This window comes from Mesoplodon mirus (assembly GCF_964341445.2).
Source record: "Mesoplodon mirus genome assembly, chromosome: 2".
Lineage (NCBI taxonomy): Eukaryota > Metazoa > Chordata > Mammalia > Artiodactyla > Ziphiidae > Mesoplodon > Mesoplodon mirus.
Genome location: NC_138977.1, coordinates 93,943,446 through 93,957,569, shown reverse-complemented (window position 1 = coordinate 93,957,569; position 14,124 = coordinate 93,943,446). Strand labels below are relative to the sequence as shown.

Genomic DNA, 14,124 nt, shown 5'->3' with positions numbered 1-14,124 from the left:
TGGATGGGGCGTGTACAAGTGAAGCTTAACCTCCATGAGCTTCCCCTGGCTAGAGGTTGTAAGTGACCCTGAGGAGATCCATCTTAAAACAAATGCAATATCCTCAAAAACCAACTGCTATTTTGCAGTACTTTATAACTTACAGAGCTTTCATACTCATCACTATATTTGATCCTCAGAGCAGCCTTTAGGTTGCCAGAGCTGATACCAAAACTTTGGGAAGTAAAATGTTTTGCTCCAGGCAAGTGAAACCTCCTAGACTCAACAGTGAGGTCTTTTAACTTCAGAATTCATGCCCTTTCTACTGTATCATTCCAGAGAAGACTCATACAAGACATTTTTGCATGACATATATTAACTGCTCAATAAATATTCATGGGACAAATGAAAGAAAAGAAAGAAGTCAAGCAGGAGTCAGGAATCCTTTAAGGGGCCAAAGAAAGACAATCCGTCAGTAGGAAAGAAAACGGGCCAGAATCCCACCTTTCCAGCTGGGACAGATGCTTTCCCTACATTTCTTACAGATGTCAACCTGTTTTCCATGCTCCGTGGTCCAGGCCAGTGCTATATGGAACAAAACACAGATGATGACTGTAGGAGGGCTCTGGGTTCACATGCCCTCATAAAGCAGTTTCTATTTTTCTGGCTAAAAGGCGGGGAGTGGGTTGGGTTTTTCTCTGTGGGTGGGGTGGGGCAATGAGGAGAAGATGGATGAGCCTTAATTAGGGTTAATTGTAGCTTTGGTAAATAATGAAAATACGCCCAGGTAGATTTTTGATGAATGTGTCATTCACCAGTTCAATGTCTGTTGCTTAACTTTAGTTGTTAAATGAGAGGAGGCAGGAAGGGAAATCTGCACTTTGAATTTAAAGAGCAGCTGGCTTGATCTTTATTTCAGATGTAGTGAGATCAGTGATATGCTCTGTGCTTCTCTTCTGCTTTGTCAGGCCTCAGACAACAGGAGGCTTTTAATGCTGAATTTCAACACCTTAAAAGCAGACAAAGGGATGGAAACTTAGGAAAGTTGATTTAACATGGCCCAGGCCTTTCAGGAATCTCATGGGTCTCTGGAATTTCTGACAGCCCAGTTTCTACCCTTTATCATGAGAGCAGAGAAGGGCTTATTTAAAACTGGGGCCCAGGGCTTTCCTGGTGGTGCAGTGGTTAAGAATCCGCCTGCCAATGCAGGGGACACGGGTTCGAGCCCTGGTCCGGGAAGATCCCACATGCCGCGGAGCAACTAAGCCACAACTACTGAGCCTGTGCGCCACAACTACTGAAGCCCGCGTGCCTAGAGCCTGTGCTCCGCAACAAGAGAAGCCACCGCAATGAGAAGCCTGCGCACGGCAACAAAGTGTAGCCCCCACTCGCCACAACTAGAGAAAACCCGTACACAGCAACGAAGACCCAACACCACCAAAAATAAAATAAATAAATTTATAAAAAACAAAACAAAACTGGGGCCCAGTAATTTGGAGAGTTAAATGGTCAGGATAAGGAGGTCTCAGCCAAGGAGGTGAGGTCTGTTCACAACCAATTCCATCTATGTTTAAAACCTTCCGTGCATCCTTTGAGAGCTCAGCTGGTAGAGCGGAGGACTATAGACCTGACATGTGTGGATATCCATCTATGTTTAAACCTTCAAAGGCTTCCTTACTTCCCTTAGAATAAAAGCCAGACTCCTTACTGTAGCCCAGCAGGACTTGCATGTCCTGGTCTCTTATCTCTCTTCCACTCCCCGTCCTCCAGCCACACTGGTGACCCTTCTGGTCCTCACACATGCCACCCCCTTCCTTTCTTGTAGCCTTTGCATATGTTGCTCCTCTGGCTTTTCACAGATTCAGCTTCTTATTATGTTTCAGGTCTCAGCTTAGGGTCGCTTTCTCAGTGTGGCCTTCTCTAACCATCTCATGTAAAGTAACAGCATAACCTCTGCTCCTGCCACTTGTACCTGCCATCAATCTCACTGTTTCCTCCCTAGTACGTCTTAGTTTATAATGTTCTTATTTATTTAGTTGTTTCCTTACTTAGCTTCTGCTTCCTCGACTAGACCGTAGACTCCATGAAGGCAGAGGACTTATTTGTCTCATTCACCAGCATATACCAGCTCCTAAGACAATATCCAGTCCGTGGGAGGTGCTCAATACATATTTGGTGAGCAAAGACTGAAAGAATTGTTTCCCTTCAGGGCACTAGCTACTCTACTGGTGGAAGGTTCATCTTAGCTCTCAGAGTGGTTTTCAAACTCAACATGTTTTGTTGCCTTCCTGCCCTGGGCTAAGCCTTTCATCCATCCAAAGACCAAACAAAGTCTTGACTCAGGTCTATCTGAGGTCTCTCCCCTGGTACGCTGAGCGCTCTAAGGGAGCAGATGTTTTCTCAATGGGTGAAACAACCTGTTTCTCAAGGGTGTGCCCTCTCTCAGTCAGACACGATGTGCCCTCAGAGCTTGCCAGGGCACGCTTCTCCAGAAATGCAGGCTCTGCTCAAGCTCAACTGAGCCACCAGAGCGTGGCAGCCAGGAGCGTCCACAGGAGACGACCAGCAAGCTCAGGAGAGATGCACATAGAAAAATAAAACTCTTAACTTGGGAGCCAACCTGGGGCTGGAAAGTCCACTTTGAAAGAAATCCCAACAAGAGCCAAGAGAGTTGGAAAAAACAGGAAAACTCCCATCGACACATACATTTTCACTGGAGCCATTTCATCTGTGTTTGTTTCTCCAGGCCCTTGCTGTGAGGACCTTACTTGCATTGACCATCAAAAACATTCAGTTCAGGGACTTGCCTGGCAGTGTGGTGGTTAAGACTCCGTGCTCCCACTGCAGGGGCGGCAGGTTCCATCCCTGATGGGGAATTAGATCCCACAAGCTGTGCAGCAGAAAAAAAAGAACATTCAGTTCAGGGTGAAAAGGGAGAGGAGAGTAGAATGAAGATAGCAAGGCCACGGGCAAGGGAGAAGGGCTGCTGTGGAAACACTTCCTGGCTCTAGAGGGTGATCTCCAGAGGTTCCCTGGGGTCTCCTTTGGACCCCTCCTCTCGGAGAGGAGGGAGTAAGTTACAACAGGGAGAGCCTTGGCCTGACGGCCAGCAGCCCTGGGTTCTGCTGCTTTCAACTGTGCTTCTCGCTTTGCTGAGTGACCTTGGACAAGCCACTTCACCTTGAAATGTGGGTACTTCTTCTATTAAATGAGAAATTGAACTTTTTTTTTATTGAGGTATAGTCGATTTACAATATTATAGACATTTCATGTGTATAACATAGTGATTCACAATTTTTAAAGATTATACTCCATTTATAGTTATTATAAAATATTGGCTATATTACCTGTGTTGTACTATATATCCTTGTAGCTTATCTTATACCTAGTAGTTTGTACCTCTTACTCCCCACCCCCATCTTACCCCCTCCCCCATTCCCTCTCCCCAACTGGTAACCACTAGTTTGTTTTCTTTTCTTTCTTTTTTTTTTTTTTTTAAGGTACACGGGTCTCTCACTGTTGTGGCCTCTCCCGTTGCAGAGCACAGGCTCCGGACGCACAGGCTCAGTGGCCATGGCTCACGGGCCCAGCCGCTCCACGGCATGTGGGATCTTCCCGGACCAGGGCACGAACACGTGTCCCCTGCATCGGCAGGCGGACTCTCAACTGCTGCGCCACCAGGGAAGCCCCCACTAGTTTGTTTTCTATATCTGTGAGTCTGCTTCTTTTTTGCTATATTCACTAGTTTATTTTTTTTTAGATTCCACATACAGTATTTGTCTTTTTCTGTCTGACTTAGAATTTGAACTTTTAAAAAAACATCGTAGAATATATGTAACATAAAATTTATCACTTTCATCATTTTTAAGTGTATATAGTTCAGTGGCATTAAATATAATCACACTGTTGTGCAACCATCACCATCCATCTCTAGAATGTTTTCATCTTCCCAATTGAAATTTCATACCTGTTAAACAGAAACTCCTCATTCCTCCCTCTCCCCTACCCTGACCCTCACCATTCTACTTTCTGTCTCTATGAATTTGCCTATTCTATGTACCTCATATAAGTGGAATCATACAGTATTTGTTCTTTTGTGACTGACTTATTTCACTCACCATAATGTCTTTAAGGTTCATCTATGCTCAAGGTTCACATGTTGTAGCATGTGTCAGAATTTTACGTCTGAACAATATTCCGTTGTATATATATACCATATTTTGTTTACCCATTTATCCATTGACTGGGTTGCTTCCGCCTTTTGCCTATTGTGAATAATGCTACTTTGAACATGGGTGTGCAAGTATTTGTTTGAGTCCCTTCTTTTATTTCTTTGGCTATGTACCCAGAAATGGAAATGCTGGATCATACGATAATTCTATGTTTAATTCCTTGAGGAACCACCAAACTGTTTTCCATAGTGGCTGCACCATTTTACATTCCCATCAGCAATGCACAAGGGTGCCAATAAAACAGTGAACTTTTATTAGTCAGAGAATCCATTTTTCAGAAGAAATGTTCCAGGATGCTCTATATGCAAAAGACATTAGAGTGGAGTGCTCCAAAGCAGTGGGGGCAAGGAGCCCAGTATCCCCAAAAGTGTCTCTATGGAAAAAAATGAAAACTGGATAAGGCATTCTCTAAGGCAGGGGTCCCCAACACCTCAGGCCGCTGCAGACCAGTACCTGTTAGGTGATGGCAGGCAAGTGAGCAAAGCTTCATCTGCAGCTCCCCATGGCTCCCTATCGCTTGCATTACTGCCTGAACCACCCCGCTTCCCCACTCCGGCTGTGGAAAAATTGTCTTCCATGCAACTGGTCCCTGGTGCCAAAAAGGTTGGGGACTGCTGCTCTAAGGCTCCTTCACATGTCAAGCATCAATTAGTCTACATTCACATGACATATTGAGCAGCCAATAGGCATAAGGCATATTTGATTTACTTATACATTACCTGTTCCACAAAGGATTTGAGGAGATTTGCAAAAACCTATACAATAGAAAAGGATAAAATACATAGTCAAGAGTATCAGGGCAGAGAAAGGTGGGAGGGATACCTTTAAGGTATATGAGCAGACACTGCCTCTGCCCATGGTCTCTCTCAATCTGAGCATTGTAGGTGAAGGAATGTCAGAGAAATCTAGAGCAAGATTGCTCTATGAACATGTGGAAGCTCCAGAGGCGAAGGAAGACAAGACTGTTTATATTATACATTACTTCACCCAAAGCCACGTTGCAAGACTCAAAGAATGAAGAAAGAATCTATTTTGGGCCTAACAAAAGCATGCTGAGGAAGCAGAGTTAGTGCTTCTAAGAATGAACCTAAGTCATAAGCCCGAGGTTTACATCCTAGCTCCACTACCTGCTAACACAGGGCACAATACTTGACCTCTTTAAGCCTCCATTTTCCCATCTATAAATGAGGGTGATGCTAGGGATTGCTGTGAGGATTAAGTGAGACAATGCAAGTCCAGGGCCTGGTATAGTGAGCTATCAGTACATGGTAGCTGGAATTGTACCCCGGAGGGTCCCATACCATGTCTTTCTTGTTCATCCCTCTCTCCCCAGCACTTAGCAGAGTGCTGGTCTTAGTAGGTACAGAATGGATGCTTGCAGACTTGATTTGATATAGATGCTTTTCCTGTTTGACATGCCACACTCCCTCTGACACTGATGAGTGACAGGGTCACAAAGCATGAGGTCAGGCTAGTTAGAGGCGTTTTGTCCACTAGGTAACATCGAGACTAAATGCTCATGGAGTTTGATGAAATTCATGCTATGGAATGTATATGACCCAGGTCAAGGGCCTCTACTGTGCTTTTCCTCATGCCCTCCCTCTTCAAAGGAATGTGTTTTGTTTATTCCAGTGAAAGATGTAAAATGATAAATTGGATAATAAGTTAGGCCAGGAGAGATATCAGCCCTGCAAACTTCATTTCAATTCAAACTTCTACTATTTATTGAATGTTTAACATTTAAGACTCTTCGTTTGGGCACTGTTGGAAATTTGAAGATTAGCAAGAAAACATCTCTTCTCTCAAAGCATATACTTTCTAATAAATGGGTAGCGTATAGATATGCTACTATGAGAAAAATCTCATAAAGATGATCAAATGAACAATATGGGAAATGAAAGAAGGCAGAAATTACATTCAGTTGTAATTATCTGGTTGTGTTTCTCAAGGGAGGTACCTTTCCAGATGGTCTTTGCATTTGGTACCATGGGGTAGGGGAGGAAAGTAAATTAGAGGCAGGGGGAATGAGAGGAACAGAAAAGTGTAGCATGCTTGGCAATCAGTGAATCATCTATTTTAGGTGGATCATACAATACACGTAGAAGAATAAGTCTAGAAAGAGGGCTTTGAGGGTCTTGAGGTTCAGATGAAAATTTATAGGAAATGGAGAGCAACTGAGAGATTTTGAGCAGGAAACTGGTGTGATCAGACTGGTAATGGGGAACATTAAACTAGCAGTGTTATGTGAAAGGGATTGAGGTGGAGCAAGGCAGGAAGTGGGGGATGACTTAGGGAGCAGTTGAAGTGGATCTGGGAAGAAATTACGAACGAGGGTGTGGGCAGCAGGAATGGGCAAGAGGGGCCTATTGGAGAGGCTTTGTTGAGGTAGCTATGATAGGATTTAAGAGGCAGTTCCTGGGCTTCCCTGATGGCGCAGTGGTTGGGAGTCCGCCTGCCGATTCAGGGATGTGGGTTCGTGCCCCGGTCCGGGAAGATCCCACATGCCGCGGAGCGGCTGGGCCTGTGAGCCATGGCTGCTGAGCCTGCGCGTCCGGAGCCTGTGCTCCGCAACGGGAGAGAGGCCCGCATAACGCAAAAACAAACAAAAAAAAGAGTCAGTTTCCTTGTTTTACTTGGAGAGAAAATGAAGTTTGGATGCTTCATCTTTCCCAAATCAGCTCTCACCATCTTCTGGTGAAAAGACCCCAGGCTTGGAAGCAAAGTGTGGACCCGGGTCTATAGGTTGGGATAGGGGCTTGGAGAGCTGGAAGAATCTCTTATTCTCCCTGGTGCTCCATGTGCTTTAGCCCGGCCTCGGAGGAAAGAGCTAGAGGAGCGAGCTGTGAGAAGGAAGCTTCCTTGCCCCTCCCCAGGTTCTCAGTTCTGCTGGGACAGCCCTACATCACAGGATGAGGCTTGGCAACCTCGTTTGTGATAATAAAAACATAGCACAACAGTCATGTATCTCTTGGAATGTGACAACGACAAGATTATTAGCTTACATGTTCTTAGCCTACAGTCCGTTCTCCCCTCCACGCCCTCCACCAACTAAAGAGAGTTTTTTTTGTTTGTTTGTTTGTTTTTAACTGCTCAGCTTCCTCCCCTCCTCTACTCTCTAAGGAGAATTCCGTCTACTGATTCTGTTTTTCTTGTGATACAGAAACAGGGAGAGAGAAACCAGACTGGACAGTTAGGAAAAGGGATAAAATTCTGATGGCTTGGCCCAGTTCAGGGTTACTCTTCTCTCTGTAAAATTCACATCAAGGACTATATCGACTAGATACTAAAGAGTGAAGCCAGAAGATCAAGTCAACCCATATAATATGGACCTAAGAGAGAAGTAGGAAAAAAAAAAAAGAAAAATACTTTGGGCTGGGCTTTAGGGAACATTTGCAGGGGGAGTCTTGATAAATGAAAGGCTCCAAGACAGAAAATATGTTGTCGTATAGTATGGATTGAATTTCTTTTAATACTAATTAAATGTTGCAATTTCGGTTTTGGCTGCTCACAGTGTTTAATGTTTTATGTTTTTAATGTTTTGGTTTTATGTAATACCATGCTTAGACTAGACAATATTGTATTCCAGCTTAACAGCAGGAATTCTGGAACCAAACTCTTGGATCTCAAATCCCATTGCTACCACTTAATAGCTGTGTGACCTTTGGCAAGATACTTCATTCTCTGTGACTCAGTTGCTTTGTCTGCAAAATGAGTTAACAATAGTATCTACCTTCAGAGAACTGTTGTGAGGATTAAAGGAGTTGATATTTGTAAAGCTCATGTAAAGCCCAACATATAGTTAGCACTACATAAGCATTAGCTATTATTAGTACAGGAAAATTTGAGATCATGAGATTTTTCTGCCTTGGTTCAACCAAGATGGCGTAGATGACTGTCAGAGAAGAATTATTCTCAGTAAAACCGATCCTAACTTTTGGGAAAGAATGGAGGTTCTAGGCAGTTGTAATAGGCGGATTTCTAAAATGAACCCCAAAGATTCCCACCTCTGGGTTTTCACACCCTTGTGTAATCCACTTCCCACTGAGAGTGGGCTGGACCTGGTGACTTGTCTATAACTCACAGAATATGGCAATGATGGTAGGATATTTTCGCGATTAGGTTACAAAAGGTTGTGATTCTGGTCTTGCTAGCAGACTCTCTCTTGCTGGCTGTGATGATGCTAAAGCTGCCTTGGTGGAGAGGCCCTCATGGCAAAGAACTGGGGGAAGCCTGGGGCCAAACAGCCTGTAAAGAATTGAGACCATCAATCCAACAGCCCGTGAGGGACTGCCAACAACCACTGAGTGAGCTGGAAATGGATCCAGCCTCAGTTGAAACTTGATTGCAGCCTTTTGAGAGACTCAGGCAGAGATCCCAGTTAAGCCATGTCCAGATTCCTAACCCTAGAAACTGAGATAATTAATGTGTGTTGTTCTAAACCATTACATTTTAGAGTATTTTGATACATAGCAATAGATAACTAATTCAGCAATGTACCAAAGTAGGAACTTGGGAACCCAGCGACCCAGCTCTAGGATATGAGGGTGGAAGTTGGGGAGGCCTTGAGGGTGAGAGTCAGCATTGAAGGAGCACCCTACTGTCACACTGGGGAGACCACACCCTCGTCTACGTGGGGAGGAGAGCAACTCAGGCAGAGCCCTTCAGGATGAAGTGGTTGAGGCTATCCTAGGGCTTCCTGTTCAAGTGCCTATCAGCCTAGGAACACTTAGTTCTCATCTTGCATCATTGACCTCTTTGCAGCATTGGAGTGTGTACTCTTCTAGAAATGCCTCCTTATCTTTATGACACCACTCCATTCGATTGTTTATTCATTCAGGCAACAGCTACGAGCTGAACACTTCTATGAGGTCTGGATACATTATGAACAAGGAGAAATGGCCCTCACACAGTACAAATTTCTTCTGGCTTTATTCTATCTTTTTAACTGCTCCTCTGTCTTCTTCCCTGGGGCGACTTTTGTTCACATACCCCTTAAAGCCTAGTGTTCTCCATGGCACTGTCCTTGTCCCTCTTTCCTTTTTACCTTACACGTCCCCCTGCATGATTCCAGACTGTATCTATCACCTATCGCCATGTCCATGCTGACCTCTCCCATTTCTGAGTTCCTGTTGCCCTTAGGGTCAGGACCAAGCACTTAAGTTCAACCTCTAACTGTTGATCTATGGAACCTTTCCCATGCCAGGGAGTTTTAGTCCACTAGTGAATATCTGTTTCTCTTTGTATAATAGGAGGGTATTTGACAAATCAAGAAGAGTAGGTAATTACAAGGACTGGCAAAACCAAGAGCTGGCAAGACTGTGTAGCAACTGAAACTCTCATACTCTGCTGGTAGGAGTGAAAACTGTTTGGCAATACCTATTAAAGCTAAATATTTATATATACTTTGACCCAGCAACTCCATTCTTGGGTAAACACCCAAGAGAGACAAGTGCTTATGTCCACCAAAAGACATGTACAAGCATGTTCATGCCAGCTTTATCCATGATAGCCAAAAACTGGAAACAATTCAAATGTCCATCAATAGTAGATTGGATAGGGGCTTCCCTGGTAGCGCAGTGGTTGAGAATCCGTCTGCCAATGCAGAGGACACGGGTTTCAATCCCTAGTCCGGGAAGATCCTACATGCTGCGGAGCAACTAAGCTCGTGCACCACAACTACTGAGCCTGTGTTCTAGAGCCCGTGAGTCACAACTACTGAGCCCACATGCCACAACTACTGAAGCTCACGTGCCTAGAGCCTGTGCTCCACAACGAGAGAAGCCACCACAATGAGAAGCCCGTGCACTGCAACAAAGACCCAACACAGTCAAAAACAAATAAATAAAATAAATAAATTTATTTTTAAAAAATAGTAAATTTACTATTTAAAAAATAATATATTCTATATACAATAGAATATTACACAGCAATGAAAAAAATTAACTACTGCTATACATAATGACATGGATGAATCTCATAGACATAATATTGAGTGAAAGAAGACAAACACGAAAGAACATATACTGTATGATTCCACTTGTGTGAAGTTCAAGCACAGGCAAGATAATCTATGGTGTCTACACCCTTTTTGCAGAGTTATGACTGGGAAGGGACACAAGGGAAAATCTGAGGGTTCTGAAAATATCTAAATATTGATTTGGGTGGTGATTACCCAAGAGTATATGTAAAAAGTTATCCAGCTATACACTTAAGATTGGTACATTTCACTGTCTTTAACTTATACCTCAATAAAGAGTTAAAAAAAAAAAAGAAGAGTATGTTATAGATAGCTCTTGCTTTTGCTATCCAGCATTTTTTTGTCCTTTTCCTAAAGTAATTAACCCTGATTTACCACTGTCCTTTACCTTTAGGGGGTGTACACAATGCTCAGCTCATATATATGTCACATGATCCAGGACTGGCCATCAGAGTTTTCCACACCTTGGCCACAGGGATGGACCTGTGATTTAAACCAAAGCAATGAGATTCAAACCCAGAACTTTAAAACAAATCCTATGCTTATGTGTACATTTACAAGGAGGTGAGTGGTTCTATGGACATATGTCAACTATCTGTTGTTAGATATAGCTCCTCAGAAGGAAAAGGACAGAAAAATACCACCTAATCCTCACAATCCCCCTACTGAAGCTGTTGCCTGAGTCTGGGAAACAATTCCCTTCTATGTCCACCCCACACTTGCCTGGAGGTTATTGCCTCCCTGGTGAAGTGGACATGAGTAGAAAGAGTATGGTTCTGGGAATTCCCTGGTGGTCCAGTGGTTAGGACTCCATGCTTCCACTGCAAGGGGCCCGGGTTCAATTCCCGGTCAGGGAACTAAGATCCCGCAAGCTATGCAGTGCAGCCAAAAAAAGAATATGGTTCTGGGTTTGTCAGATATCTTCCATACAGACTCAAGGATCACATGATCACAACCTAGCTGCAAGAGAGGCTGGGCACTGTAAGAGTGTGGAAACAAACACATTTGGTGGTGGCCCACATCACATCCCCTTGGCCACCTCTGATATCAGCCACAGCTACAATGGTCAGTCGTCCTATGTGAGCCCAGGTGTTGTTCTGACAGCATTTCTCCTCCAGTGTGAGGTCTCATCCTTCCGTGTTCTGCCCCAGGGCCTTCTCCAATACCCTAGGACCCTGCTCAGCCTACAGGTAATAGTACCCCAAAGTACAGGGGTGTTAATGTCTCTCTTGGCAACGTCCAACCACTGCGGGATGGAAGCTAGTGGATAAATTCCCTCACTTTTAGGTGAATGGTTGTAGGAGGCCTTCTGTACTGTTCTCATCTTGATAACACACTTTCCTTCTTGACATCACTCTCCCTGCTCCCCCCATTCCTGTTTCAGGGGATCCCTCTTCAGTAAACTACCTGGACCAAGTCCTGCTGTCAGATTCTGTTTTGGGGGGAACTCAAGCTAAGACAAGGACTCATGGAAAATCTGGGGAGCACTAACTGTTCTCAGACAGCAGTTTGCAGGGCTTTATTTGCCAGCTTAAGGTAAGGTAAAGTTTGGAGACGTGAGAACTTATTGGAAAATTACAGGTTAAGGCCTCAGGGGTTTTGCAGAGCCCTTGGGAGAGGCAGCAGTATCAGAATATCTTTGCTTCACTCCTTCAGGGCTACGTCTTGGATTTTACTCCAAGTCATTTCCAACTCCCATTTATTATCTCACTGGTTTATGTTAGAGCAGAGTTTTGCTGAAAATATTGTTCAGGGCTTAGGTCCTTCACGTAAACCATGGTGGTATCTTATAATTCTGCTGCCTTTCTGATGAGATGATGTGATTGTGTGGCTTTGATTTTTTTTTTTTACAAATGTAATACTGTTTATTTAACTTCAAAAACATTTCAACATTCTAAACATACAAAAAAAAATAACAGAACATTGCAGAACGTGTTTAGTACAGAAGGTTCTTGAACTTTCATCAATGCAGTGGCTCTTGGCTTTGCTGACAATGAAGAGTTCTATGGTTTGTTTAAAAAACAAACAGTTTAAAACTACCACACTTCAACTAAAAAGGATCCAAAACACTTCTCATGCCAGCTGACCCCCCACCCCCTTTTCCACAGCTAAGAATGGCAACGGGATGCTATGTCTCTATATACAGAAACAAGACAACCTGAAGCTAAATGGATGCCCACTGCAGTGTCCACAGGTCCAGCCCCACAGTGCACACCCTGAGCTACGGCCCCTCCGGAAGGCATTGCTCCTACAGCCTCCACACCAAGCAAGGAGCGTCAAGAGTGTGTCTTGGTTGCTTTGTTCTTTTTACAAACTATAGATATGTACAGTTGAGAACTCAGGATTCCTAGCCAATGACCATAGAGTTAACACACCACCTCACAAATTAAAAAAAAAAAAAAGAAAATGCCAGAAACATCTTTAAATGTTTTGTCACACCAACAGCAAAGTGCACAGAGTGAGGAGAACACGAGAGCCTTTTCATTTTAAAAATGTTTGGAAATATGTACAACTTTGATACAGTTTCCGGGTGCTCCAGACACCCATAGCCACTCCATGTAAACCACTGACAATTGCTAGAGCACTTTGAGAGACTACGATATGATCGTGATCCAACTGGGTAATTAAACCTAACAAGGGCAACAGACACGTCCCGGGCAAGAGGTGTGTCAGTCAAGGTGCTCCCTACTCTAAGGTATTCACAAGGAGACACATCAACAGTTTTTTTTTATTCATCCTCCTCCTCCTCCTCCTCCTCCTCGTCTTCGTCCTCATCTTCTTCATCTTCCTCTTCCACCTTTTTCCGGGCAACTTTAGCAGGACCCTTGGCGCCATCAAACTTCCCTTTAGACTTATACTCTGCGACATCCTTCTCATATTTCTCCTTCAGCTTTGCTGCCTTGTTGATGTATGTCACTTAAGTTATTCCACATCTTACCCAGCTTCTTTGCCACATCTCCAATAGAGATGTCAGGGTTTGTAGATTTGATCTTGGGGCGGAATTCAGAAGAGAACAGGCAAAATCCATACGGTGGCCTCTTGGGGGCATTCAGGTCCTTCTTCTTTTGCCTCCCTTAGCTGGTCCGTAATCCTTCATTTCCCAATCATAGCGCACTTTATCTGCCTTTGTCATTTCGTCAAATTTAGACTTCTCTTTCCCAGACATTGTCTTCCACCTCTCAGAGCATTTCTTGGAAAATTCTGCAAAATTGACAGTGACCTCGGGGTTTTTCTTCTTATGTTCCTCTCTGCACGTCTGCACAAAGAAGGCATAAGCAGACATCTTGCCCTTTGGTTTCTTGGGATCACCTTTACCCATCTTGACTGTATTGTTCGCTAGTCTGGGCAGCGCAGGGCACGACGCGTGGCTCAGCGCTCCACAGCCTCGCACTAGCTGCCTCCATGAGAGCCACCTGGCTTTGATTTTTAAATAAGATTATACCCCAATTTCAGCCTTAATTGATGGCAAATCTAGCTGACACATATAAAGTTTAATAATTATTACTTAGGCAGTATCTAACTTTGCCAAGGTGTGCCTCAAAGGTAATACATATCCTGTAAGTGTCCGACTGGGCCTCGATGTTTCTGGGCTTCAGCAAATACATTTATAAATTTAAATCCCACCAACTCAGCAGTGGTCAAATAGCTACTTCTTAGTAGGGGTTTCAGAGTTTCTCTGGTTAAAAAAAAACAAAACATAGATTAGCTCTTACTCAGTGCCAGTCCCATTCACCATTGTTAATCCCTACAGTGCCCCGGCAAGGTGGTGGTCATGATTTCCCCTTTACAGCCAAGGAAGAAGGAAGCTTAGAGCCTTGGTGACATCATGGGCTCAAGGTCACACAACAGGTGCACTGGCAAAGCAGAGATTTGAATGTAGATCCAGCTGATTCCAGATTTCCTGCTCCTTCCTCAGTATGTCATACTGGTATATCT

At 43.9% G+C, this 14,124-nt stretch overlaps 1 pseudogene across 1 annotated transcript; it reads right to left on the bottom strand.

The window, feature by feature from the left end:
- Window positions 1-12,916: 12,916 nt before the first annotated feature.
- On the bottom strand, window positions 12,917-13,591 carry LOC309795512 (high mobility group protein B3-like; annotated as a pseudogene). Its single transcript has one exon. The product of its transcript is annotated as a high mobility group protein B3-like (transcript).
- Between the last annotated feature and the right edge of the window lie 533 nt (window positions 13,592-14,124).